This window comes from Canis lupus, chromosome 2 (assembly GCF_048164855.1).
Source record: "Canis lupus baileyi chromosome 2, mCanLup2.hap1, whole genome shotgun sequence".
Lineage (NCBI taxonomy): Eukaryota > Metazoa > Chordata > Mammalia > Carnivora > Canidae > Canis > Canis lupus.
This window is the reverse complement of record NC_132839.1, coordinates 78,131,203-78,150,705: the sequence shown is the minus strand read 5'-3', so window position 1 is coordinate 78,150,705 and position 19,503 is coordinate 78,131,203. Positions and strand designations below refer to the sequence as shown.

The window sequence follows — 19,503 nt, the reverse complement described above, 5'->3', positions numbered from 1 at the left end:
ATATATCAGAATATTTGTGACAAGAGTTTGCTTTATAAATCACTCAGGAAAACCTTGACTATATAATACATTCTTTTGAAAACAATTATTTCATCACATGCAGAAGGAAAAGTATGAAATTCATTCTTGATCTCATAATATATTAAAGATAGATTTGAAATGCAATTTTAACATTGTCAAAAATAGAGAAATATTTTTGTTATGCAAAAAGTTTGTTCAATAACACTATTCAAAAAATAAAACAGGAGCTTGATAAAATTGCTAATATTAGCATTTCATTATGATAAAAGATACAAAGTTGAGGAAACAAAATAAAAGAAATTATTTGAAAGATTTTGGCATCAATAATATTTAAACAATGTCTAAAATATGTTAACAAAAGGCAATTCAACAGAAAAAAGTGGAAAAAATGATGTGCTGTCAATTCATAAAGTTTGACTTAAATGACCAATAAAAATATGAAATTATATTTTGCCCTACCAATAACCTAGAGGATACAAATTAAAGAAAATGAAATACTCTTTCAAGTTTTACAAAATTATACAAAATTGTTTTAAGCATTACTTATAGTATATGGTACAGACATAATAGGAAGAAATGGACAATGGTATACTTGCATTTTTGCTGGTGAGATATAAACTGAACATTTTGGAAAGGTCTTCAGCATTAATTAACACAATCAAACACACACATAACCTAAGGATAGGGATTTTATGGTGAACATGAAATCTGAAGAAAAATATCTAAACTTGCACAAGGAAACATGTAAAATTTTGTTAAGGCACGGCAATAGTGGAGAATTGGACACATCTTGCGCTTACACCAGTAGAACAATGGAAATACGACTTGTGTGTGTGTGTGTGTGTGTGTGTGTGTGTGTGTGTGTGTTCTATGTAGCAGTCAAGTTAATGACTAAATGTCGGGGCAACCTGGGTGGCTCAGCGGTTTAGCGCTGCCTTCAGCCCAGGGCCCAATCCTGAAGACCCAAGATCAAGTCCCACATCGGGCTCCCTGCATGGAGCCTGCTTCTCTCTCTACATCTGTCTCTGCCTCTCTCTCTTTGTGCGTATCTCATGAATAAATAAATAAAATCTTAAAAAAAAAAACCTTGAACTTAGTAAAAAAGCCAAAGTACAAAAGGATACATTCTTATCATAGCACTAAGGGAAATTTTGAGAAGACAATATAGTATATTTTTATAATTTGCATGTGTGGTAAATACACCAACAATATTAGATGTATACTTTAAATTAAGGGTGCTGCTAAGTGTTGGGTTGGGAGGAGAGATAATGGGATAATGACCAGAACAAAGGATTCTTTTTGTATGTATCCTCTCATATCTTTTAAAAACACACAGCAAAAAATGGAAAAATTTTAATAATATAGATGATGTTTGTATATATAACATATAATAAAATTTAGGTTAAATTTATGAAGTATACCTTATATATAATCTATATAATGGAAAAATAAAACTAGGAAGATAAAGCCCCAAACTTCCATTCTTTCTTACAAATTTCTGGGTAAAGAGATAATGAGTAAATATTAATTTCTTTATGGTTTTTCTCTATTTTATTATGTAAAAATAGTATATATCTTTTTTGTTTATGTTAGGTCATTATTTATCTTACAAAAAGCATATGTTAATCATCTCACAAAGAATTGAAAGGTGTTTGATGTTGTTTTTACACCAAATAATACTGATACCATTTTTTCTATGTATTTTAATATAGGCTCAAGTTATGTCTCAAACCAAAACCATACCTGTATTTTATAGATAAGAAACCATCAAAATGGGTTGGTGTAAATCTATCTTTTAACTTTTTCCTACAACTTAGCAGATTCATTTATTAAATGGTTGTTTACAAAAATGGTGGCTAGCCAAGATGGCTAAATACAAGGACACATTCAAGTCGCATCATTAATCAGCCTCCTTTCCAAACACAATATTTTCTTCTAATTATACACATATCTTACATAATGACACTTTGATTCCAGTATTAAAATTTAATGCTTGGTAGATCTTTGGCAAATTAGATACTTTCAGCTGTTGTGTGACTATGAATATAGTTACAAAACTCCTTTCCAGATCAAAGTGGTGTGTTTGTAGGAATAATAAAGTAAATGTGTTTTTATTAGTCTAAGGCTATGACAAAAATATGTGCCAATCTAAATTATTTGGCATATCCTTTTCTCTAGGTTTTAATAAAATCTCTTATCAAAGCAGAATATATTTTCACATTTTATAGCATTTTTGAAAATAAATCTATTTCCAAGGTATTTTTGAATTAATTTAAATAGATTTTGTGCTGAAGAAATAATTCTGCACAGAAATGAGTAGTGTGGAATGACAGCATTGCATATAGATGCCCTCTCTAATTATAGTATTTTCCTCCATGATCTTAGTTCAGTAAGATTTCCTGTTGGGTTTGAGGGAACTGCCTAAATAATATTCATATCATTTTCTTATATTAGTGTTAAAGGGAAAGTTTCTTTTTATTGTCTGGTGCTAATTATTTGTTAAATCACCTTCCAGATGTTTATTTTTCGTGTTATAACAGACACTTAACTATTCATTTAAACCTTGTTGATCACCATTTATTCTGGTTTCCAGTTCTTATATTAGATAAGCATACAAATGATACAAAGCAAAATAAAAAAGAAGACCTGATTTCCTGGGAAGTAACCTTAAAATGTTTCATCTAGTCAAATACTGTGGTAGAAACTGTGAAGTTGAAAAAGAACATGTAAACATTGTTCCTGCCCTATGATTCTAGTACTATCAGCACTAGTCAATGCTGTCTGATTTTAAATATATTGCAAAATTTTTATAAAATATTTATTTACTTATTCATGAAAGTCACAGAGAGAGGCAGAGACACAGGCAGAGGGAGAAGCAGGCTCCATGCAGGGAGCCCATTGTGAGACTTGATCCCAAGACCCTGGGATCACACCCTGAGCCAAAGGCAGGCATTCAACCACTGAGCCATCCAGGCATCCCAGTAATTATTCTTGAGCTGGTGGTAATATAATAAATATTTCAGTGCAACAAGAACAATCGGGTGCAGATGTACTAAAAAACTTTCAGGTTTTGTAACAATTTGACATCTTATGTTAAAATTTTGGTATTTGGCTTGCTTTTTGCCTCAATTCTACTTCAAAGAACTTATACTTTGGAACTCATCTGCTCGAAATTAAAACTGTTCAATGTAGTCAAAACATGGCTTATACTGCAGAATCATTTAACTCACCTAATAATGTGAGTTCCTAAACATATTATGGTAAGTCCATTAGGTAGATTGATTTGTGGTCATTAAAAAGATATGAGGGAGGGTGCTTAATGAGGTTGAAAAAAGGATAGTGAATGAAAGGAGGGAATTAGAAAATAAGTCTCTAATGATTCTATAATTTCTGTGAAATATATATATTTCTATCTATTCATAGCATGGATGTTCATAGAAGACTTTGGAAATATTAATACACACATGTAAGAAGTCCTTTGGTTTTAGATTTTCTGTTTCAAATATGCATTGCTTTTATGGTAATTTTTTCAAAAAGTTATTTTAAAAGGAAGTGCCAGGCAACATCACATAGGGTAGAATCTAATAAGGTGAAAGTTGAACCCTATGCTGAAGCAGTGTGAAGAAGCATTGTGGCTACAGAAAAGATTTGTGAGTTCTGTTGATTTACTAGTGAGTTGACAGTTTGGGACATATGACTCTGTAGAAATTTAGGGAATATTTGTTGTTTTTATTGCTCCTGTTGGTGGTGTTTTTTTGGTCAATGATTCTTCATATGAACAGTTCAAATTTCAAATGATAGATAAATATTTAACTAAGAGTTTAAAATGTTTTATTTATGTAAATTAATGAATTATTATGTCAGAATTTTTAGAAAAGACAGTTTATTTATTTTATTTATACATATCCTTGGTTTGAAAATATGTAGGGCAGAGTATAGAGTCTCAGAGAATATAATATAACATAAATTAAAAAACAAGGATAAATAATATTAGGGAGGACCATATGCTAACACATATCACATCAGTAGCAATGAAGATAATAGAAAACAATACAAACCTATGTTTTTATAATTTTTAGGATACAGATTTTGTTTTTATCATTCCATGAATTCCATTAGTGAAAATAATTCAAGTTAATTGCAAAGAATCCAACTAATGCTTATAATATCAATGAGATAATTATTTTAGAAACTTTCTATTAGACATTTTTACCTGTGCAATCGTGAACCTCAAACTATATAGTTTATATAGTTATAACTATATAACTAGTTACTATATAATTAACATCATTCTCAGTAATATTTCTTACAGTGGATCAAATAAGAATTTTTCAAAAAAAAAAAAAAAAAGAATTTTTCAGGTCTGTTTCCTATAGCACTTTGAAAGGGATATATTCCCACACTGCTGTGCAATTCAATAGCAGTTCATTTTCATTTTTGTGTGTTGAGTAGGTTGTGATGACAGAAAATAAATAGAATATTAAAAAGTCCACATATACTTTTAAAAGTGGATAGGTTTTTGAGTATCATAACTAGATGGAAAATACTCTGTATTGCTCATTAACTATGGACCCAAACACCTTTGTGGTACTTAATAAAATATAACATTTTACATATTTGTGAAAAGCAGAGTAATGAAAATCTATTAGAAAACAACCAATTAAAAAAAAGAAAATAAGCAATTTATTCCTTACCTATCTATATTACTTCGTAACTTGGCCATTTCAATCCCTGGTATCATGGTGGTTATCAGTCATTATTGCACTAGATATTTCATATTCAGATGATTGTAATGTAGTATGAAAGGAAGAATTTTTAAAACGTTTCCATAGTGATAATAAAAATATTACCTATTTTAGAAAAGGAACAACAAAGGCAAAAGCTGTAATTATCAAAAAGATTCTCTCCTATATTTTAATTTTCATGAACATATATATTTATGTGTTTAAATATGTATGCTTTATTTTTTTACATCATTGCTCAGCTGTGAAACAGATTGATATCTTAGTAAGGCTTCTGTCTTACAGAGATGATGATCTAAAGCCAATTAATTTCCAGAAGCAATGTGTTTAATAAGAAAAGGGCTTTGAATTTGATGCTTGTGTACTTTAGTCTCATCACGTCTTCTATCATTCACCATGGCCCTATGCCTTATGAATATACTCCTTATTTCTGAGAAGTATCAACAGAGAAAGAAGATTAATCATTACAGACAACTAGACAAATTATTCAAAGATTATGTCATTGTTTTAGAAGTTATTAGTAAATGAAGGAGAGAAAAAATAATAAAAGAAGGAAGCCTACAAGAAAATGCTGCAGAATATGAGAAATGCAAAATTGGGAGACAATGGAATAGCCCAACATTATAAATTTTTAACATATTATCTGGACACTATATTAGTCCTCCTAACTGGTTCCTGCCCTTGTCAGTTAAGGGAGGGGCAAGTAACTTACCATAACAATTTCATCCTTTCCTTCCATGATGTTCTTTGGAAGCAGCTGCTCAGTTAAGAGTTGTTTTCCAACAACCTTTCTTCTAGATTCTCAAGTGGAAGGTGAGCTCCGAGCAGAACTACAAGTGGAAGAAGGCTGTGATTCCTAGTAACTATGCCAAGGAAAACCATCTGTACAATTTTATTGTTCTCCAAAGCACTTCACTTCTAATATACTCTGTACGTGTCATCTTCAGGCAGAAGCCATTCTGTTCCTTAAGGAACATTTTATGATATCTGGCAACATTTTTGGTTTCTGTGACTAGGGAAGGAGAGATACTGGCATCTAGCATGCAAAACCAGGGATGCTGCTCAAAAAAAAAAAAAAAAATTCTATGGTAGACAGGATAGACCCCCACAAGAATGCCAAGGTTAAGGAACTGCTCACTGTATTTTAGTTACTTATTTTGCATATGCTCTATCTTTTCACAGACTCTAGGCTGTATAGGAAAGGTGGTATCTCTTTTATCTTTGATTCCTGGAACAGTGCCTGACACACAATAAAGGGTCAAAAGCTAATAGTTAAAAGAATAAATGAAGAAATGAATGAATGGGAACTTCAAAAATTTACACGTAGATATTTCTAGATAACTGAACTTTTTCAACAAACTAGTAGTTCTGCATACCTTACAAATAAACCAAATGAAACATTGTAGCTAGAGAAACTCAAGAATGATATTTTAAGAAATTAGTTTTAAGGGCAGCCCAGGTGGCTCAGCGGTTTAGTGCTGCCTTCAGCCCAGGGCATGATCCTGGAGACCCGGGATCCAGTCCCACATCAGGCTCTCTGAATGGAGCCTGCTTCTGCCTCTGCTTGTGTCTCTGCCTCTCTCTCTGTGTCTCTCATGAATAAATAAATAAAATCTTAAAGAAAAAGAAGTTAGTTTTAAAATTCTTTCCAGAGAAAACATCCTTTAAAATTATATTATTTATGAGGAAATGTAAATAAGTAAAAGAGCTATATTAGCAACAATTAAGATCTTACAGTGAAAATCTTGTATTCAACTTTTGCCTTATATCTTTCTTCTCTGAACTGCTCTAACACTTTTAGTCACTGCCAACCATATTAATCTTTAATAGTATTAGGATATATCCATGTTTTAAAGAATGGCAGCAGGTTTTATTAATACAGATATACAGTGGCAGGCTTATTTTAAGAATTTCCTGCTTAATATGCTCAAAACAAAACATCACACCAATAATTCAGTGGTAGCATGACTCATCTTAATTTTCCATAAAGCACATATACATTAAATTAGATCACCTTTTAGAATTACACTAAGGGTTGCAAACTTAATACGAGAATCACATTTCAACTGGATTCAGTATTTTCAATTCAGAAGTAATTGATTTTTCATCTTCATTTGGAAGCATAAAGCATGAAAGGAAATAGATGTATTGCTATAAAATCAAAGAAGTGCATGGGAACATATTGAAAAGTTTGATGAAAATTAAGATAGAAACTTTGAAACATTAGTAACTGCTGTTGACTATGAAAGGCATCATTTTAGATTCTATTCATTTTTAAAAATGCTCCAAACTTGACTTTGTTCTTTTTATGGCATTTGAGGTATTTTAACTATTATTTAACCTTATCTATTTATTTATCATTTATTTATTTATGAGTTATTAAACAATAATTGCTTCAAATCCTTGTCATTGCTTCTTGGCAGAGGTGATGGCTTAATAAATGACACAAGCTCTCCATGCAAAAGGGCTTTTGTTGTAATGAGAAAAGCAGACACATATGATAACACAGACCAGCATGTAGATTCTCAGATTATCACATACTCATATTCACTTTCAAGCTTGATCTTATAATGAATTCTAATCGTCACTTAACATTTTCTATTACTAGGGAATAAATTGATTTTAAAAAGCCAGTGTTTCTGAATTGTTGTATCCTAATTCCTATGGCCTATATATTTTAAGAGTACTCAAGAAATATAGGCTGATTTTAATTCCTGGTTTTTGCCTAATATCTGATAGCACCTCTCTTTTGAACTTATGTGTTATCAGTCCTAATTTTCATTGCTTGATTTCTATGTCAGCTCCTACATTTCAACTTTCATGCCTTTGTTAGATTACATAAAACAGAGAAAAAAATGTCCTTGAGGCAAGTCAGAACAAATAGTTGAATAAGTACGAATGAATGGAAACTTGGAAATATTATATTAAAAAAGCAATTTCTGAAATATATAATTAATACTCTAATTAAAATTCATGTGAGTAAAATAGATATCCAAAAGCTTAGTTCAATAAGAAGGAAATGTAAAAGACAATGTGTGAAAGACAATTTATACTCTTTAAATTAAAAATCACTGATGTTAAAAAAATCCTTTTTTATAAATGAATGAAAAGCATAGATGCACAAGGGAGATAAAAAATTGACTACATTCAGAGTAATACAGAGAAGAAAATAAATGGGAATGTCACAAAAGTGGAAATTAGGTCATGTCTCATGGTAAAAGTTAGAGAACTGCTCAGTTGTGTATTAGGAAAGAAGATACAGTATAGAAGAAATGGAAAAATAATAGGAAAGCATTAGTTATGTAACACCAACAGGTCACAGTGTCTTGTCAATACAAGAAAATACAGATATTTGCAAGCTTAAATATTATTATTGCTTTCTAGCTTTACAATTATTTCCATTCTTATTAAATATCCTGAAAAAATTTTAAACGGGATGTAAGATTGGAGATAGGAAAACAAATGCATTAAGTTTATTCTCAACCCATACCCTAACTCAGAAAAATTTCGTTAAATTCAGTATTCTTATTACTTAAAATTTTGCCCCATTACCCTCTGTGTCATCATCTAAATCTGACTTTTCCTTACTATATATATACTCTGGACTGTTCTAGCATCAATTAAGTTATTAGCATTTATGTTCCTCATTTGTGAACAGAGTTGGACAAAAAGTAAAAAATGCAATATTGGATGAATGTGAAAATATTCAGTATTTGAAGATAAAAATAAAGCAGCAACCATTTTACTCAGAAGATTGTTGATTATTGGAAATGAGAGACAAATACAGATGTGCTGGTGGGGTCCAGATCCTGCATCAGTAAGAATTCTCCTCTCTAATTGCTGGCTCCGCTGATCTACCACCCTTGGTTCAAAACTAGTGTTTTATTTTTGTTTTTGTTTTCAAACTCAGGAAGGTATTAACCACAAGAGACAAATGCAAATCCACGATCAATAGAATTAAAATAGAGATAATTGAAAGAATAGAGTGAACTAAAATAATGACCATCTTTAGAACCATAACAGAAACTTACTACCTTAGCCAGGACTGAAGGCACAGCTATGCTGGATTCTTCCCACAAAATCAAGCAAGAGAAGCTGGAAACTTACCTTGAGGGGAAATTTTCACTAATAATGCTCCAGTGGGCTGTATATAAATTTATTTCACTGGAAGCACATTTAACTTACTTCCCCGCCCCCCCTCCCCCCATTACATTTTGTTGCCTACTTTCTTAGCAATGGTAATTTTTCTTCTTCTTCTTCTTCTTCTTCTTCTTCTTCTTCTTCTTCTTCTTCTTCTTCTTCTTCTTCTTCTTTCTTCTGCTTCTGCTTCTGCTTCTTTTAGTAACAAGCACATTTGGGCAGGGACTTACATGAAACAAGAGTCTGATCCTCATCAAACTCTGGAAGGGAGTAGCCACAACATCCTGCCACAGACATGTACACCATGTCACCATCATGGTTCTTCTCTAGGAGGTAGAGGTACTTAGTTCCTCGATTTTCCTGGAAACCCTCACACTATCAACTATGCCAGGGATCATTACTGACTTTCCTTTGATCTTTCTAACCCCCTTTTCATATTTTTACTTTTCTGGCTCCTCCACATTTGTGTAAGGTGGAACTTCTTATTTCATTATACCTACAGTGTCCATGTTTTGCTAATAGAACCCTGAATAACTCATTAAAGTAAATATCACATTCTATTAAGTTCTGTCATTTATAGCCTCATGTTCTATCATGGATATCTTTTCACCATTTTCAGTTGTCTTAACTCAGTTGCACCACTAAAATAATTTTCTAATTAACCTAAACCAGGTATTGAAAATAAATACCATCAAACATGTTCTTGCTTCCAAATCAGGTTATTCATCAGAATCTCTCAGGCAGCTTGCTGAAAAATATAGATAAATGGATCCCATTCTGAACTCTTAATGCTAGAATCATTTGATATAGATGCTGGGAAATTAGTTTTTTAAAAGAGCTCATCAAAATTAATTAGTCAATTAATTAATTTAAAAAATATGTGTGATTAAATTATCAGCTGTATTCAACAACAATTAAAGTTATGTTCTTCAATAATAATAATAGTTATTTGAAACTTGGTTCATCCACTATATAATTTGTGTATGCTTTGTAATCTCTCTAAACTATAGTTTCTTCATTTTAAAATAGAATTAATAATGCTGCCTAACAGAGTAGTAACAGGGTAACTTTGCCTGATAGATCAATTTTATGACAAAATAAGGTAATGATTATGAAAAATAATATAGATTATTAATCATAGGACAGTAACAATCAGTCTAAAACACTATATTGTCAGTTCACTCTACATGTTAAATCCTTCCAAATTATCTTATCATTACTACTGACAAAAAAAATAAAAGAAGCAATATTTCCCTGTATCCTTGGTTCAAAGTTAGTTATCCTAGTAATTCTATACTACTTATGCTAGAAATCCTGATGCTGCTCTAGTTTTCCCTCTTGCTATTGTAAACATTTGTTCTGAATGCCAGGGTACTACACTGTTAAAATAGATAAATATATTCTCTTGAACCTTAGATTTTAGTGGAAGAAAGAGAAACAAATTAACAAAATGATTAAGAAAAATAAAATTTGCTAGAGAAAAGCATTGTTAAGGAGAAATGTAAAGCAGAGGAGGCTAGAAGAAGTTTCAGCTTTGCAGAGGATAGAGTCAGATGTGAGAATAAAGTGGCTGAATGTTATATTTGGGCAGAAGGACCATTAAAAGTCACATAGTAGTCCCGATAACTGATATACCCAGGAAAGTTCACATTATCACTTCATTCAATCACAATTCCAAAGTTTTCTTGAGAAATATATTATAAAAATACTAAAAATGACTAATTCATAAAACTAAAATTTTAATTGAAAATTCTTCCATTCATGCAACCTAAAAAATTTACTCTGGATTACAGACATGGGCATTTGTCAGCAAAAAAGAAGACATGCAAAAGCCAGTAAGTATCTGAAAAGGTGCTCAACATTGTTCATCATTAGAGAAATTCAAAGCAAAACCACAATGAGAGGGGAACCTGGGTGGCTTAGTGGTTGGGTATCTGTCTTTGGGTCAGGTCATGATCCTGGAGTCCTGGGATTGAGTCCCACATCAGGCTCCCCATGGGAGTCTGCTTCTCCCTCTTCCTAAGTCTTTGCCTCTCTCTATGTGTGTCTCTCATGAGTAAATAAATAAAATCTTGAAAAAAAAAAACCCACAGTGAGATATCACTTCAAATCTGTTTGGATGCCTACTATAAAAAAGGTAAAGGATAAGTGTTCATAAGGATGTGGAGAAAAGAAAACTCTTGTACATTGTTAGTGAGAATGTAAATTGGTATAGCCATTATGGAAAATAGTATGAAAATTCCTCAAAAAATTAAAAATAAAACTACCATGTAATTCAGCAATCAGTCTATGAATGCAAAGCAATAGAAATAAAATCGGTACCTCAAAGAGATATCTACCTTCCTATGTTCATTGTAGTATTATTCACAGAGAGATATGGAAACAATTCATGTCCATTAATGAATAAATAGATACAGAAATTATATATATAAATGGAATATTGATACATATATATATGGAATATTTTTCACCCTTATAAAAGGGTCATGCCATTTAAAACAATCTGATGAACCTGGAGAATATTACGATAAGCCAGATACAGAAGGAAAAATACTGTCCGATCTCACTTATATGTGAAGTAAAAAAAGTCAAATACATAAAAGCAGACAATAGAATGGTGGTTACCAGGAGCAATGAAGTAGGAGAAATGGGAAGAGACTGGTCAGTCGGTACAAAATTGCAGTTATGTAAGATGAATAGTTTTAGAACTTTAATATACAGCATAATGAGTATAGTTAATAATACTGTATTGAACATTGGAAATTTGCTGTAAGAGAAAATTTCAGATGATCTCAGTATGCACAAACATGCAAAAAGATAACTGTGAAGAAATGTATTATTGATTAGTTTGACTATAATAATAATTACATCATATAAAAATCGTCATGTTGTACACCTTACACATATATAATTTTTATTTAAAAAAATTAGTTAGAAAAGTAAATATATGTATGTGTATATGTATGACAAAAAATTATATATATATATATATATATATATTTGATGGTAGATGGTAGATGTTGAATGAATGAATGGAAGTCACTTCACATTTCAAGCTTTGTGTTAAAGGCCTAATACATGACATTTATTATCATCCAAGGTCATTTAATGATCACGCACTTCATCTTTATCTATAGGGATGTTTATTTTTGTGATAGTTCTTTAATTTTTTATTGAAATATAGTTGCCACACAATGTTACGTTAGTTTCAAATGTATAACATAGTGATTCAACTAGTTTATACATTATGCTATGCTCCCCACAAGTGTAGCTACCCTGTCACCATGCAATGATCATGTACTTTTAATTCTTATAGATGCACATAATCTGGAAAAGCAGAAACAGAACAAATTAGAACACCAAACAAAAAGAAGAGTGAAGAATCATGCAAACAATTTGTAATACTTGAGAAGCATGTTATCTAGTTAGTTGCAATGTTTGTTGCTTTCTTTTTCTTTTTTAATAGTAATATTAATTTTGCGGAGTTCAATAATTAGCAGAACTGTACATAATGTAGACAGTGAAAAATGAAATGAACTCCTTACATTAAATATTTTTAAAGAATACAAAAGGAAGAAGTAATAGTGGTAGGAAAGATTGTAAAGAAAGTAAGTTGGAATAGTTTTACACATTTATGGTAATAGTTCTGTGTCTTCTTGTAGAAAAAATGGAGAATTAACTAAAAGCTCTTACAAAGAAAGCAATAAAAATTATATTTGTTATTCTACATCTTAACAATATCTATGACTTTCTATACAGACTTTACAAACCAAGAATTTCATGAATGGTTCTATGAAGTTGTTGGCAAGTCACTTCAGGGAAGAAACCGAGATCATTGTATATTAAAGATGAGTCATTTTTTGTAAAGTCCTGCATCTTTATCTTAGCAATCTTGTCACCAATCTTCCAAGGAAAATTTATCATCTCCATTTTATAAATAGACTATACTATTTGCCCAAGTTCAAACTAAAAATGAATAGCAGAGTCTGTACTCATACTCAAGCTTACATGATCCCATACCAAAAGCCCTTTCTGCTCTGCCACACAGCCAGATAAATAGTATGTAGAAATTAATGGTGTCAAGTGTAGGAAATAGAGAGCAGGAGAAACTTTTATATAATGTATCCTCCTGTGGAATAATGTGATGGCCTTGAAGGAAAGGACAATTTTAAATTTGACTTGGAAGAAAATGGTTATTGAAAGTGGAACATTAAAATAGTCTGTGGGGCATTCATCCTTCTAGATTTTGTACTCATACATGTAATATAATTTTTATACTATAATTAATAGGTACATTCAAGTTAAGGAGTTTAGTGTTACAGAAAAGTGTATTGCAAAGTTTTTAATTAATCTTTAGGAAATTCAAGTTCACTTTTAAGATTTTTCTTAAAGTTTAATTAAAAAAAGTGTTTTAAAGGCATGTTTAAACAAAGAGAAGGCAATTGTAACTGCATCAATTAGTGTTTAAACAGCAGTTTTCCTTGTTAGACCTCAGAAATTATATCCTTATATTAGAGAAAATAGAGCATAGAAATATCCCTTCTCTCAAGCAATATGCATAGGTTAACAAAATTCAATGATTTAAAACTTAGATGTTGTTAGATAAAATTCAGTCTGGATTTAGGTAAAGAGAGACTCTTCAAAGTATTATTGCAATAAGGAAGAAAAGGACTATAGCAATGTGAGGGAATTACTGAAATAGAGAGAGGAGTAAAAATCTCAAAAGATGGGAGAAAAAGCATTGTCTATTACAGGGAAGGGTGAGTAAGGCTAGAAAGAATGGGGTCTAGGGGGTAGGTGGCATGTTTGGAGGACATTTCTTCAGAGAATCTTTCCTTCTGGTCTGCAGATTCTCTGGAGGTGCCATTAAAGAGGAGTTGTATGTCTACTGAGGGTGGGTGAAAATTCAAGACATGAGGATAAAGAAGAGTTTAATTAAAGTTTGCTCAAGTCTATTTTTTTTAAAGATTTTATTTATTTATTCATGAGAGACATAGAGGGGGGCGGGCAGAGACACAGGCAGAGGGAGAAGCAGGCTCCATGCAGGGCTCAAGTCTATTAATGGCACTTTTCTCCCCAGTTAATCAGTGGGAACCAACAATTCAGTTAGTCTTTGAGGCAAAGAATGGGAATTTGGAGGGTCTGTGTCTGGTCTTGTTATATGTAAAGAAAGGGAATATCCATACCTCTTACTTAAGTCTTGGAGAAAGAGTAGTTCCTTTCAGTAAGCCAATTACTGGAACAAAGGAAGGTTTTTTGTTTGTTTTGCTTTTGTTTGTTTGTTTTGTTTTGTTAACTTTGGGTATTTCCAGGAGCATAGAGCTCAGTCTAACAAAATTTTACATTGGTAATGTCAATAATTTTTCCCAAGTGCCATTTTTCACAAAATAAAGCCAAAATCTCTTGCCAACTTATAGCATGCTTACAAACAATTAAGAATGAAAATAATAAAAACTCTCATAAATTAGTCAAACAAGAAGGCTATTAGACTGAGGTGGCTCGGATGCTTTGGTAGCCTTCTAAAGTAAACCAAAATCTAAGCCTGAAAATGTCTCAAGGATATGAAATTGAAACCACAGAACAAGTAATCACAAATAGCCAACTAGGATTTAAACTATAGCCAATCAATAATTTCCCAACTTTTCATTCACCTTTTCTCTATAATAGTGTCTCCCTAATTCCTGTTGTTCTGGTGCTTCTAACCGCTTATGATTCCAATTGATTCTGCTCAAAGAAACTTAAACATTTTCAGATGCCTCAGGTTATCATTTAAAGAGCTTAAATCTTGATCAGCTTCTTAGTTCCTATGCACTTAATCCACCTATAGAGAGATGTCTGAGACTCAGGCTATTGTTTCAAGTTTGCTGTGCCCAGGGCAAATTATTTCTCATCTTCATGGCCATATTTTTGACTCATGCTATCTAAAATGCTTTCTGAGAGTCAGAGAGTGTTTTTGGCCAAATATTTTAGGAAGTGGAAAAAATGACAGTTGGTTTTAGAAATATTTATAAATTTTGTTTGTTCATTGAAGTAAGTTTTCATCTTAATTAGTTTGAACTACCTTCTTTTACCACATTATATAGATGTCAATATCCCAAAACTGTTTGAGATCAGTCTATCAGTTAAAGTAGATTCTCTAAAAAGATTTTGAACTTTGGGGCACCTGGGTGGCTCAGTGGTTGAGGGTCTGCCTTTGGCTCAGGTCATGATCCCTGGGTCCTGGGATGGAGTCCCACATCAGGCTCCTCGTGGGGAGCCTGCTTCTCCCTCTCCCTATATCTCTGTTTCTCTGTGTCTTTCATGAATAAATAAGTAAGTCAGTCAGTCAGTAAATAAATAAATAAATAAATAAATAAATAAATAAATAAATAAATTTAAAATAATAAACATTAAAAAATATTTTGAACTTTATTTTTAACTTATTTTATGAATCAGTCTGCATTACTTGCCTTAGGCATGGCTTACCTGGATTTTTAGAAAAGATTACTTAAAAAAATGTGCCTTTTTTCTTATTTCTTCAGAAAACATTTAATAGATGGAAATGTCCTCAAATTATTTGCTTAACAGATAACGTAATGTAATTTTTAAGATACATTTAAGATAATGTAATTTTTACCTTGTATTCCTAACTATAAACCCATGAAACAGGTAATATTCCACCCATAATAATGCTGAGAGCACTGACACTCAGAAACATTGAGCAAAATATACACTATCTACAATTAATGGTTGAGTAAGTGTTTAACCCATTGAGCATTAAAGCGGAAACTTGTGTATCAGATTTTATTCCAGAAAAGATTGCAGGTAAGAAGACTAATCAGGAGATTGTTTAGGTGAGGAAAGACGGAATATATATATATATATATATATATATATATATATATATATATTTAAGATTCTATTTATTTATTCATGAGAGGCACAGAGAGAGAGAGAGAGAGGCAGAGACATAGGCAGAGGGAGAAGCAGGCTCCTTGCAGGGATCCCGATGTGGGACTCAATCCCAGGACCCCAGGATCACACCTGAGCCAAAGGCAGACTCTCAACCACTGAGCCACTCAAGTACCCCAAAGATGGTATTCTAAACTAGGATATTCATCATAAGTAATGAAGAAATTGAGTTATATCCAAGACATAAAAGCACAAAAACTTGTAAACAGATGTGAGGATTATGAAATAGATAACAATAAAGGTTGATTAGATAAGAAGCTGATGGATCACAGTGTTGACAAATTATACAAAGTATGAAATGACAGAAAATTTACAGGGAAGACGTTAATTCAGATTTTCATGGTTTAAGTCTGTGGTTCTAGAAAGAGACAGAGAGTTCCATAGAGGTGATCTAGGAGGACCAAAGGTGTCAAATGAAGCAGAAATTTATGACCTAAAAATATCCTTGGGAGCTGACATTTACTCCTTTGGTAAATATATACTGAAGATGTACTATGTGCTACGCACAATGAACACAGGTGAACTATACAGACAAATTCTTTTTCATCACGGAGATTATAGTCTCATGAGGAAGAAAATCATAAAAGAAAAAAATATTACCCTAAATCATGTTAAGTGCTAAGTAAAAAATGAGGAGAGGGGACAGAGAACAACAGGAGTTCCCTAATTTATATTCGAAAGTTAAGACAGTCTTCTCTAAGTAAATGGCATTTAAATTGAGATCTGAAAGATGGCAGCTGAAAAGCGACCCTAGGGATTATATTTTCAAGGAGACATGAAGACTAAATTCAGACTGCAGAGGGATGAAAAATTAATGTTACATGAAGAATTCAATTCAATTCAAAGACACCGAAAATAGAAAAAAGTAAAACTTGGTAAAGGTGATCTGCAATGTCAATGGGGGTTGATTTCACTGAGCCAGTGAGAATTATTGGATGAGTGTCTTTGAAAAAGTCAAAGGTGGGAATGTACAATCGAGTGGAGGGTCTGGATTTACAAGGACTGCACATACTTCATTTAGTTTATATAGCAGAAATAGTTTTAAATGGTTGGAAAGTACAGTCAAGTGGGGGTGTGTATACTGATAGAAGGAAGTAACTTTGATGAGTATGTACACATTGACAAACTAGAGCCTGTGAGTCAAACCAGCCCATCACCTAGTTTTCTAAAGAAGTGTTAATGGAACAAAGCCAGGTTTGTTCATTTATACATTGTCTATGGTTGCTTTCAGGTTACAACACAAGGTTTGAATAGTTAGGATGGTGGTGTGTGTGTCACAAAGCCTTAAACATTTCTATCTGGTTCTTTACTGAAAAAAGTGTGTTGACTCCAGGTACAGACTTCTTCATTTGGAAGTGGGAAAAGAAATCTGATGGTAAGTAAGGAAGATACAAGGTCCAGGAATTTTTTTTTAATTTTTATTTTGTTAATTGTTTTTAAAGGGCAAGGTATGAAGCTTATAGGTTGAGAGGGGAAAAAAAGTGAGAGGAAGAAACTGAAATGATACAAATAATATAGAATTAATGAAAAAAAGAAAAGACAGAACTCTAGAAGAGTCGTCAGAGACTAGGTTTTTAAGGGGAAATTGCAGTAGTAGATAGACCTTGTCAAAACAGTGAAGCGGGGGACCTGTACGTGCCTCCATGGAGGTATAGATACTTTCTTGTTTTGTGAAATTATTTCCTTTTTAAGCGCCCAACAGACTTGCCATGGATTTATTTAATGTTTTAAAGTTGAGTATTTATTGGTGTCGTTTATTAGGCTATCTTTGAAAAAATATTTTATTCATTTATATACTCATTTCATATGATCCTTATGATCCAGCTATATTTTTTAGGAAACCAATTTAATATGTAATATCTACCAGTTTTAAATAACTTCTCTATCGGTTCAAAATAGAATTGATTAGAACTTTTAAAAGAAAAAGAAAAAAAAAAAAAAAAAGAGCTCATTTGTAAAAAGAAAGTGTCCAGAAAACAAAATAAAACATGAGCAATTTCCCTGAAAGTGTAGTTTTCCCAAATAGAAAAACACAGAATTTATTGAACAAGTCAAATTAAATGACACTGCTTCCCATCTGAGAAGGCAACGCCTGTCCTTTCGTCACCGAGGGGTCCTTAAGACACTGGATTACCCCTCTTGGACCTCCGCTAATCTGCTGATGGATTTCTGACCTTGATTCACTGTACATCTCCAGCTCTCATGTTCACTGAGAAAAGATCTCTGGCTTCAATCAACCTTGTAGACTGTCTTCTGACCCACTGCATATGTAGTGTCATTGCTCTGACATTACTCATCCCGCTATAGAGTGTACTGCTCCCTTCATCTCAGACCCTGGCTGGCACGACCTTTGCAGGTGTACTGGGCGAACACAAAGCTCAGACTGTACCATCTATCAACTCAGAACTCCTGATTTTAAAATAATAATGTTAATACCCAGGCAATAATCTGAGCAGTGTGGGGAAAATGTTGACCTGAGGGTATGGCACTGTGACACTAAGAAAATGCAGGGTTAGGAGTCTTAATAATGAGTGAGATAGAATAAGAGTGAACTGTGAAACAGAAGAAATTGTTAAGTTTTATCTGTCACTTTCTTTTTTCTCCTTGCCAATCATTTTCATGTTAGTCTTTCTCTTCCCAGCAGCTCTTTTTTTCTGTTATCTGTTCCTATCCGTGGCCTTACACGCTCCATCTGCTTCATCGTGAACACACTGCAGAGACAGAGGGCCCTCAACTTGATCCATTTTATCTCATTCTTTCAGTTTCTGACCACAGCCCACTCAGACTCAACTCCAATGAGGGTCCCCAAATTGTGCCTCTTGGACTTTTCTTTTCCAAAAGCTGAAGTATATTCACAGTTCCTTTAAGTATTATCCGGAAATTCTACTTTTTACATGTTATAGATTTTCTATTTAGTTTTGAACTCTATTACCAACTGTCTTAGGAAATGTTCATTGCCTAATTATTTCATGTTTTTAGACAAATCTCAAAGTTATTTTGGAAGTTTACATATTCTAGTATGATTTTTTTTTCACAGATACATTTTGTTTGATTCATAATGGGTTTGTGTTTGTATTTCTTACTATGGCTATTTTTAATTATTAGCCTACATTTTGAAAGAATGCTGTATATCAAATACAGGTTTCTGATTCCTCTTAAGAATCTGTTCACATCACTATAGGGTTCACTTTTTTTTTTTTTTTTTTTTTTTGTGGAAACTATGAGGAATAGTGATTGCCCACTTTAAACCTCTTATGTTCTGTATAGAATATCCAGACTGGGCAATGTTTTTTTTTTCTTCTGAGTTGTTATTTAAATTCTTGTTAGTTAATATATAATGTAATATTAGGTTCATATGTAGAATGTAGTGATTCAACACTTCCATACAACATCTGTTGCTCATCAAAAATTCCCTCCTTAATCCCCATCACTTATTTAACTCACTCCTACACCTATAGCCCCTTTGGTAACCATCAGTTTATTTTCCATAGTTATGAGTTTATTTCTTGATTTGCCTCCCCTTTTTCCCCCTTATATTTTTTGTTTTTTTTTCTCAAATTCCACATATGAGTGAAATCATATGGTGTTGTCTGACTTATTTTGCTTAGCATAATACTCTCTAGCTCCATCCATGTCTTTGCAAACAGCA

General features: G+C 32.4%; 1 long non-coding RNA gene across 2 annotated transcripts in view; it reads right to left on the bottom strand.

Annotated features, from left to right (window-relative positions):
- Positions 1 to 19,503, bottom strand: part of LOC140610529 (uncharacterized) — a 41,355-nt gene that overhangs the window by 5,741 nt on the left and 16,111 nt on the right. For both annotated transcript variants that reach the window (XR_012012145.1, XR_012012146.1), the window contains exons 2-3: positions 5,476 to 5,593; positions 4,716 to 4,871 (exon numbers count right to left, since the gene is read on the bottom strand). This is a non-coding gene — a long non-coding RNA (uncharacterized lncRNA). The remainder of the gene's footprint in view (positions 1 to 4,715; positions 4,872 to 5,475; positions 5,594 to 19,503) is intronic.